Source organism: Nicotiana attenuata, chromosome 10 (genome assembly GCF_001879085.1).
Source record: "Nicotiana attenuata strain UT chromosome 10, NIATTr2, whole genome shotgun sequence".
Classification (NCBI taxonomy): Eukaryota; Viridiplantae; Streptophyta; class Magnoliopsida; order Solanales; family Solanaceae; genus Nicotiana; species Nicotiana attenuata.
The window spans coordinates 9015212-9024236 of NC_031998.1; positions in this window are offsets into that span (position 1 = coordinate 9015212).

Here is a 9025-nt window from a genome sequence, read left to right on the forward strand (position 1 = left end):
TCCCCCTTCCTTTCGTTTTTTGGTCAAAATAAAATTTTTTATTCAACCAAGTGTATATATGTACATCTACTAATCCTTTTGGACTCTAGGACTAGTTCTGTATAGTCAATACCTATCTAAGTAGCATCTCAACCTATACATAGAATCTAAAGAATCTGCTACTTCTATATAGGAAAATAATTTAAATCTAAAGAATCTGCTACTTCTATATAGGAAAATAATTTAGACTCTTTAACACTTTTTGCCATTTGTGATACCTCTGCCCTCTAGTATGCAGCTGAAGGACAATTTCTCTTATTCTATACCCACTTTCTTTCTTTTCCTGCTGGAACCTTCGATTATTTCATTTCCAGACATGGTAAATAGTAGCAGCAAACAACCATCTTATAATTTCTTGTCTTGGTTTGCCTCCCCTCGTTCTTTTAGCCATCCAATTTATTTCTTCATTCCGTGTAGTTATCTGTCTAGGTTCTCCTATCCATCGCAGCAAGGTAGCCCATATTTGTCTTGAATAGGTACATCCAAAGAACAGATGTGTAAAGGTTTCATCCTCACTTGAGTTGCATAAAATACATTTCTTAGGAACATGAATCCACCATCTTTCCAGTCGATCAATGGTAGCCAAGCATTATCGAACTGCAAGCCATAGTATAAACTGATGTCCTGGCATCAGCTGTGTTCCTATAGTAATGTGTTTCCAAGGTACTTTCTAGTACTGTGGACATAGATATAGGTATGCTTTCTTTATGCTAAATTCTTCCTGTGTAGCGCATTTCCGCAATTCCACTGTAAGGTCCTTGTCCCTATATCAGTTCCTTGCATCAAAAAATTTTCTCACAAGCCAGCATGTTTGTTTAGGTGTTGGCATAGTGGCTAAGTTTTTATTTTTTATATAGAATCCATGAATCCATAGTACCCAAAGAGACTCTTTTCTTATGATCACTGCCCAAAGAAGTTTACAGATTGCTGATTTGTTCCATGTGTAAAAGTTGATGAGATTCAAACCTCCAGCTGACCTGGGCATACATAGATGTTCCCATGACACTAGTGCCTTCCTCGATGCATCACAGCTTCCTGTCCAAAGAAATGTTCTGCAAATACTCGTTAGTAATTGAATTACTTTCTTTGGTAGTTGGAAGACTTGAGCCCAATATGTTTGCATCTCAAACAACACATTTTTGATCAATTGTAATCTTCCACTATATGATAGTAGCTTGGTAGTCCAGCTTCTGATTTTTGATGTCATTCTCTATACTAAGGGCATACAATGTTGTATAGTGAGTTTCATAGAAGGGAGGGGAACACCAAGATACTTAACGGGAATCTCCCATAAAATAAATTGCATTTCATTCAAGATTTGTTCCTTCAGGGTCACGATACATCTTCGTAGCACCTGGATGAATAGAATACCGAGAATTGTGTTCCTCTTCTAGAATCCTCTCCCTCAAGCCATCGACATTAGGAACACATAGACGACCCTGGAGTCGCAGAACACCATCCTCGCCCATAGAAATCTCCTTGGCACCACCGTGTAGTACCGTCTCCCTAAGGAATGCCAAGTGCGGATCATCATACTGTAGAGCCTTGATCTGCTCTAATAGGGAAGATTGGGCAACAATACATGCAAGAACTCGACTGGGCTATGAAATGTCCAACCTCACAAGTCTGTTAGACAAGGCCTGAATGTCCAAAGCTAGTGGCCTCTCCTCCGCTGAACTGAATGCCAAGCTACCCATATGGCATCCGCGACCACATTTACTTGCCCGGATGATAAAGAATAGTGATATCATAATCCTTCAATAACTCAAGCCATCTACGCTGCCTCAAATTGAGATCCCTTAACAAATGTTGTAAGCTGCGCTGATCAGTATAAACCTCACATGACACCCCATACAGATAATTCCTCCATATCTTAAGAGCATGAACAATCACGGCTAACTCTAAATCATGCATAGGGTAATTCTTCTCATGAATCTTCAGCTGACGCGAAGCATATGCAATAACTTGCTCCTCCTGCATCAATACACAACCCGAGCCAACACGTGTAACGTCACAATACACCGTATACATCCCCGAACCGGAAGGCAACACTAGAACCGGTGCTGTACTCAAAGCTGTCTTGAGCTTCTGAAAGCTCGCCTCACAATCATCGGACCAACAGAACGGAGCACCCTTTTGGGTCAATCTAGTCAGAGGTGCCGCAATGGATGAAAGCCCTGCACAAACCGGCGATAATATCTTGCCAACCCCAGGAAACTCCTAATCTCAATCATCAAAGTGGGACGTGAACAACTCTGAACTGCCCCAATCTTCTTGTGGTCCACCTTAATACCCTCTCTTGATACCACATGCCCCAAGAATGCCACAAAATCAAGCCAAAACTCACACTTGGAGAACTTGGCATATAGCTTCTATTCTCGCAATGCCTGTAGCACCACTCTCAAATACTGCTCGTGCTCCCCCAGGCTACGTGAGTAAATCAAGATATCATCAATGAAGACAATAACAAAGGAATCAATATAAGGCCTGAACACCCGGTTCATCAAATCCATAAACGCCGCTGGGGCGTTAGTCAAACCAAAGGACATCACTAGAAACTCATAATGGCCATATCTAGTACGGAAGGTAGTCTTCGGAACATCTGAGTCCCGAATCTTTAACTGATGGTACCCCGATCTCAAGCCGATCTTAGAAAACACCCTAGCACCCTGCAACTGGTCAAAAAAATCATCGATAGCGCAGTTTGTTATATTTCACTTGTGCTTCGACAACTTCATCTATGACTCTATTTCCTGGACCAACCCTTGGCTCGAATATTCCTGCTATGTTATCTTCTAACCATGATGGTTAGAAGTACACATGACCGGCGTGATATCAATCTGGCTCGATGGTATCTTTTTCCACGATAATTTTCAAATGCCACATACGATGAGCTTCACATTTTGATGGGACGTCGTCATCCTAAAAATATGCCTTGTAGTGACTCATTTTAGAAACTCGCAGTATGACCTGCTTCCTGACTGCTGGGTACTTGTTCTTGATGGTGACTTTGTTTAACTGGCGGTAATCATGCACATCCGCATAGTCCCATCTCTCTTCTTCACAAATAACACTGGTGCACCCCAAGGCGATACACTTGGTCTCACAAACTCCTTTGCTAACAACTCCTCAAGCTTCTCCTTCAACTCTTTTGGAGCCATACGGTATGGTGGGATAGATATAGGCTGGGTACCTGGAGCCAAATAAATACAGAAATCAATATCATGATCCGGTGGCATGCTTGGAAGGTCAGAAGGAAACACATCGGCAAATTCCCGAACTACTAGCACTGAATCAATCATCGGAGACTTTGCTATAGTGTTTCGAACATTAGCTAGATAAGCCAAACAACCCTTCTCGACCATATGTCGAGCCTTCAGAAAAGAGATAATCCGACTAGCTGTACTAACGGAGGAACCCTACCACTCCAATCTCGGCAACTCTGGCATCGCTAAAGTAATAGTCTTGGCATGGCAATCAAGGATGGCGTGGTATGGGGATAACTAATCCATGCCCAGGATGACCTCAAAGTCAATTATATCAAGTAAAAGAAGGTCCTCTCTAGTCTCGTAACCACAGAATGTGACAACAAAGGACCGGTAGATCCGATCCACAACCATAGAATCACCCACAGGAGTGGACACATAAACAGGAGTACCCAAGGACTCACGAGGAATACCCAGGATATGAGCAAACAGAGATAATACATATGAATAGGTAGATCCTGGATCAAATAACACCGAAGCATCCCTACTGCAGATAGAAATAATACCTGTGATCATGGCATCTGAGGCCACTACATCTGGTCTGGACGGAAAAGCATAGAATCTAGTTGGAGCACCGGCTGGCTAGCCTTCACCTGACTGAACAATAGCTGGCTGTCCTCCCCTTGTCTGGCCTCCACCTCTAGGACGACCCCTACCAGCCTGTCCCCCACCTCTGGGCGGTCGGGCGACTGGTGTTGCAATCGTGGACTGATGATCCTGTTGCACTGCCTTGCCCCGAAGTTTGGGGCAAGTCCTCTTCATGTGACCCAGACCTCCACACTTGTAACAACCTCTCGGTACCATAGACTGTTGCCTCGAAGTCTGACCCCGACGGCTTGAATACCCACTAGAAGAACCCTGGATGGCTGGTGGGCGGTATGAACTCTCTGGCATAACACTGAAATAGGGTCGTGCTGGAGCACCCAGAGGAGGTGGTGGTGGTGCTGGATATGTGGGCCTGCTAGGCTGACCCCTCCCAAACTGACCTCTGCCCTAGCCGGGGCACCTCTAAACTCTCCAGAGAATCGGGTCCTCTTGTCCTGCTGCATCTGCTCTCTACCCCTCTAGCGGTAGCCCTCAATCCTCCGAGCAATCTCTACCACTAGCTAATAATCAGTATCCATCTCAACCTCTCCGGCCATGCTAGCCCGAATACCGAGGTGCAACCCCGCAACAAATCTCTACACTCTCTCTCCATTCGTAGGAAGTATCATAAGTGCAAGACGAGACAACTTGGAAAATCTCGCCTCACAATCGGTCACAGACATCTGACCCTGCTCGAGCTACTCAAACTGACACCGCAACTCTTCCCTCTGGGAGGGTGGAATATACCTATGCAAGAAAAGCCGTGCAAACTGGTCCCAAGTCATGGGAAGAGAACCTACTGGCCTGCCGAGAAGATAAGATTTCCACCATATGCGGGCCCTGCCCTCCAACTGAAAAGTAGTGAAATCCACCCCATACGACTCTAATATGCTCATGTTGTGCAGTCTGTCCCCGCACCTATGAATGAAGTCCTGGGGATCCTCATGTCGCTCACCTTGAAGATAGGAGGGTGTAGCCTGGTCCATGTGTCCAAAAGCTTCTGCGGCTCACCGGCCGCAGCTGGTCTAGGCTCAAGTACAGCCGCTACAACTGCTTGGGCTTCGCCCACGGGTAGTGTACCCGGAGTTTGATATACTGCAGCTGCATGCCCAAGATCCTGAGCAGTAGGGGTCTGTGCTCCCCCTCTCGACTGAGATGTGGCTGGGTCTGCTGGAAATAAACCAGCCTGGGTCATAGAATCCATGAACCTCAGCATACGGCCCATGACCTCCTGGATGCCCGGTGCTGACATGAAATCTACCGGGGCAGGCTCTGCTACGGGCAACTCATCCTGCTCCTCAATAATGGGATCATCTACTGCATCCACTGGTGGTGTTACTGGGGCAACTCTGGGACGTCCTCGTCCCCTAACTCGGGCCGGTTCCCTCCCCCGGCCTCTGCCTCTACCTCTAGCAACAGGGGGAGCAGCTTTCACGGGTCAGGAACGCCTGCTGCGTGTGTTCTCACCATCTGTGAGAGAATAAAAGAAAGGAACTTAGTATACCATCAACTGCATGATAGGAGATTAATAAAGAGTAGTTTCCTAACATCCTATAGCCTCTCGAAGATAAGTACAGACGTCTTCGTACTGATCCGCAAGACTCTACCAGGTCTGCCCATAACTTGCGAGACCTACGTGAACCTAGTGCTCTGATACCATGTTGTCACGACCCAATTCCATTATAGGCCCTTATGGCGCCAAACACCATTGTTAGGCAAGCCAACACTGATCAATCTAGTGATTTCCCATTTTTTAATAAATTAGTAAGTAGTAACTTTTCCTTGTTTGTTAAAAGATCTAGAAGTTTGCAATTTTAACATAAATAAGTGGAAGCAACGAATACAAATCGAAGTCATGTAAGCAAAACCAAAGTCATAAGTCTACTAGTGTGTGTGCCAAGACCTGGTGTCACAAGTATGTGGGCAATCTAGTAGAATATACAAAAGAATGCTAGCCTACTATCCGAAAAGGAATAGACAGAAAATGAAGCATAAGAGAGACTCCAACTACTGCAGAACGGCTCAAAAGGGCAACTCACCGGGAAAGTCTCGAGCTGGGGATCGAATCTACGCGCAGGACTGGTGGCCAGATGCACCTGCCTCAAATCCTGTACAATCAAGTACATAAGTGTAGCGTGAGTACATAAAAATATGTACCCAGTAAGTATCTATTCTAACCTCGAAGAAGTAGTGACGAGGGGTCGACTCCGACACTTACTAGGGCCAACAATATAGTAATACGAAATTCTAAATAAACAAGATATGTAGAGATATCAATAGAACTCAGAACAGGAAATAGCTGAACAATTCTTCAACACATTTAAGAACCCAAAACACTTCTTTCATTTAAAACAAATGATCTCTATACGATGAATTTATACAAGTTACATAAAGGTTTCCAGTTCTATTATCACACACGAATACCACCGAGGGTTCGGCCCGATCCAATATAAATGTAAACTCTGCACTGCCGAGGGTCAAACGGCGCGAACCATAGATGCATCTATTCACCCCGCTCGCGAATCATACATGCGACGCGGTCAAATGCAAATTTAAAGAATTGCCCCGCTCGCGGATCATACGTGCGACGCGGTCAAATGTAAAGTTAATCATTTAAATCATAACCCTTTATTGATTCTTTTAAAAATAGACAATTTAACTAAGCCTTTAAATCCTTAGAAATCCTCAACTTAATTCCATTTGTTACAATTAGCAAGTATAATCAAATAATGGTGTCCACAAAGCATGGTGTAAACCTAAAACTACCTGGACATGACAGGAATAGTAGCTACGTATGAACTTTCGTCACTTCGTGCTTACATAGCCCCCACAATTAATCACATATTAATTAAGTTCACCTATGGGGAAATTTTCCTCTTACAAGGTTAGAAAAGAGACTTACCTCATCTCAAAACCTACTTCCAACTCAAGAATGCGCTCAAACCCTCAAATTGGAGCTGAACAATCCAAAGCTATTCAAATAGTGTAAAAACTAATCAATAGAGGCTTAAAAGTACATATCCCAACTATTAAAGAAATTTGCCAACTCTAAATGCTCCCAAAATTCATCACCGGGCCCACGTGCCCGAATTCCGGAAATTTTCGGAGGAAGTTGTTACCCATAACCCTAGGAACATAAATATATAATTTTCACTAAGTTCCATAATCATTTTCGTGGTAAAACTCCATTTTTATTAAAACCCTAGGTTTTTCCTCTAAACCCATGATTTTCACTAATTTTTACATGTTAATCTACCCATAATCTAAGTATTTAACTCACATATGGTAGAAATTACTTACCTCCAAAAGCTAGGTGAAAATCCCCTCTTTGAGAGCTCTCCAATCGTCCAAGTGTGGAAGAAAATGAGTTAAAAATGCCTAAATTCCGTATTAAATGAAGTACACTGCCCAAGCGATTTTTGCACCTGCGATGCGTTGGCCGCATCTGCGGTCCCGCTTTTGCGGACGAGGGTCCGCTTCTGCGGAGTTGGCTGGGCCGATTGGGTCGCTTCTGCGGACGGGCTCCCGCTTCTGCGGAAAGGGCGCCGCATCTGCGGAACCTAGACTGCCCCCCCTTGGGCCGCATCTGTGAGGCCTGGCACGCACCTGCGGCTGACCAACCGAAGGTGCGGTTATGACAGCACCTGGAGCTTCAGCTCTTGCTCCAAACATTCAACTTGGTCCGGGCCTCGTCTGATTAACGCTCAGGCCCCCCAGGGCACTGCCCGACCGTACCAACAAGTTCGGAATCATAAAATGGACTCGCTCGAACTCTCGAAACACCCGAAACAACATTAAAATTGATCACACCCTAAAACCAATTGAATCAAACTTAAGAACTTCAAGTTCTTCAATCTACTTCCAATGCGCCGAAACTTACTTATACTACTCGGAATGACATTAAATTTTGCGTGCAAGTCTTAAATGACATTACGAAACTATTCCCGGCCTCGGAATTCTGTTTGGACCTCGATATCACCAAAACCCACTCTAAACCAAATTTAAGGAACTTCTAAAACCTTTAAGAACCAACTTTCACTATTAGGCGCAAAAATGCTCCCGGGTCATCCAACACTCAATCCGGACATACGCCCAAGTCCAATATCATCATACGAACCTATTGGAATCGTCAAATCTCGATTCCAAGGTCGTTTACTCAAAATATTGACCGAGGTCAAACTAGGCCTTTTAAGCCAACCTTAAGGAACCAAGTGTTCCGACTTCAACCCAAACTCTTCCAAATCCCGAATCAACCATCCCCGCAAGTCATAAATCAGTAAAAGCAAGTACGGGAAGTCATATTTAGGGGAACGGGGTTCTAGAAAGCAAAATGACCGGTCGGGTCATTACAGGTAGTGACTGAGTTCCATACGCCATAAACAAATTTTAACATCTCTTTGAAAGTAGGATTTCCTCCAATTACATACCCAATTAAGGCTAGACTCCATTTCTGGTTCTGCTCTTCAATTTCTCATGGGTTCAATTTAACTACGTTAACACTGTTCTTCAGTACCGGCGGATAGTATTCAAGTTTCATTCCCAATTGTTGATGTTGATCCCCTTTAACCACTTTCGCCATAGTAGGCTTAATTTCATTAGATTTGGCCGAGAAAGTGAGCTTCCTCGCCGCATTTGAAGCTCCTACTTCTAGATCGTGTGGAGTCTCTTCCTCTCTTGGCGGAATCGTTGTTTGCATTACTGTTGGAGCAATCCCCATCCCTAGCATCCAATGCATCAATTTAATCGGCGCTAGTGATTGGGGAACGCCAGATTCTAGTGTTGTTTGCCTAGATGTACCTTCGTTAGCTTTAAGTGAGGCTGGCGCCGGAGGAACCTGCCGCTTCTTCCTCGCCATTTCGACTGGTGGCGCACATTAATAACCCTAACGTAACATGCGCCGAGAGCTCATCATTTTTACCCCCTTCTTTTTTTTCTCCCCCACTAATCTTCCATGCTTCTTCCTTTTTTGGTTCCAAATCCAGGCAGCAGTAGTGAACAATAAAGAAAAGCAATAGCTTTTGTTAAAATTTTCTGTCAATCCTTTATCTCACATTAACTTCCTCTATCCTTTTTGTAAACATCTCAAACTGGTAGACAAATAGAGAAAAGAGAAAGACCATCAAAAAATTGAAGCA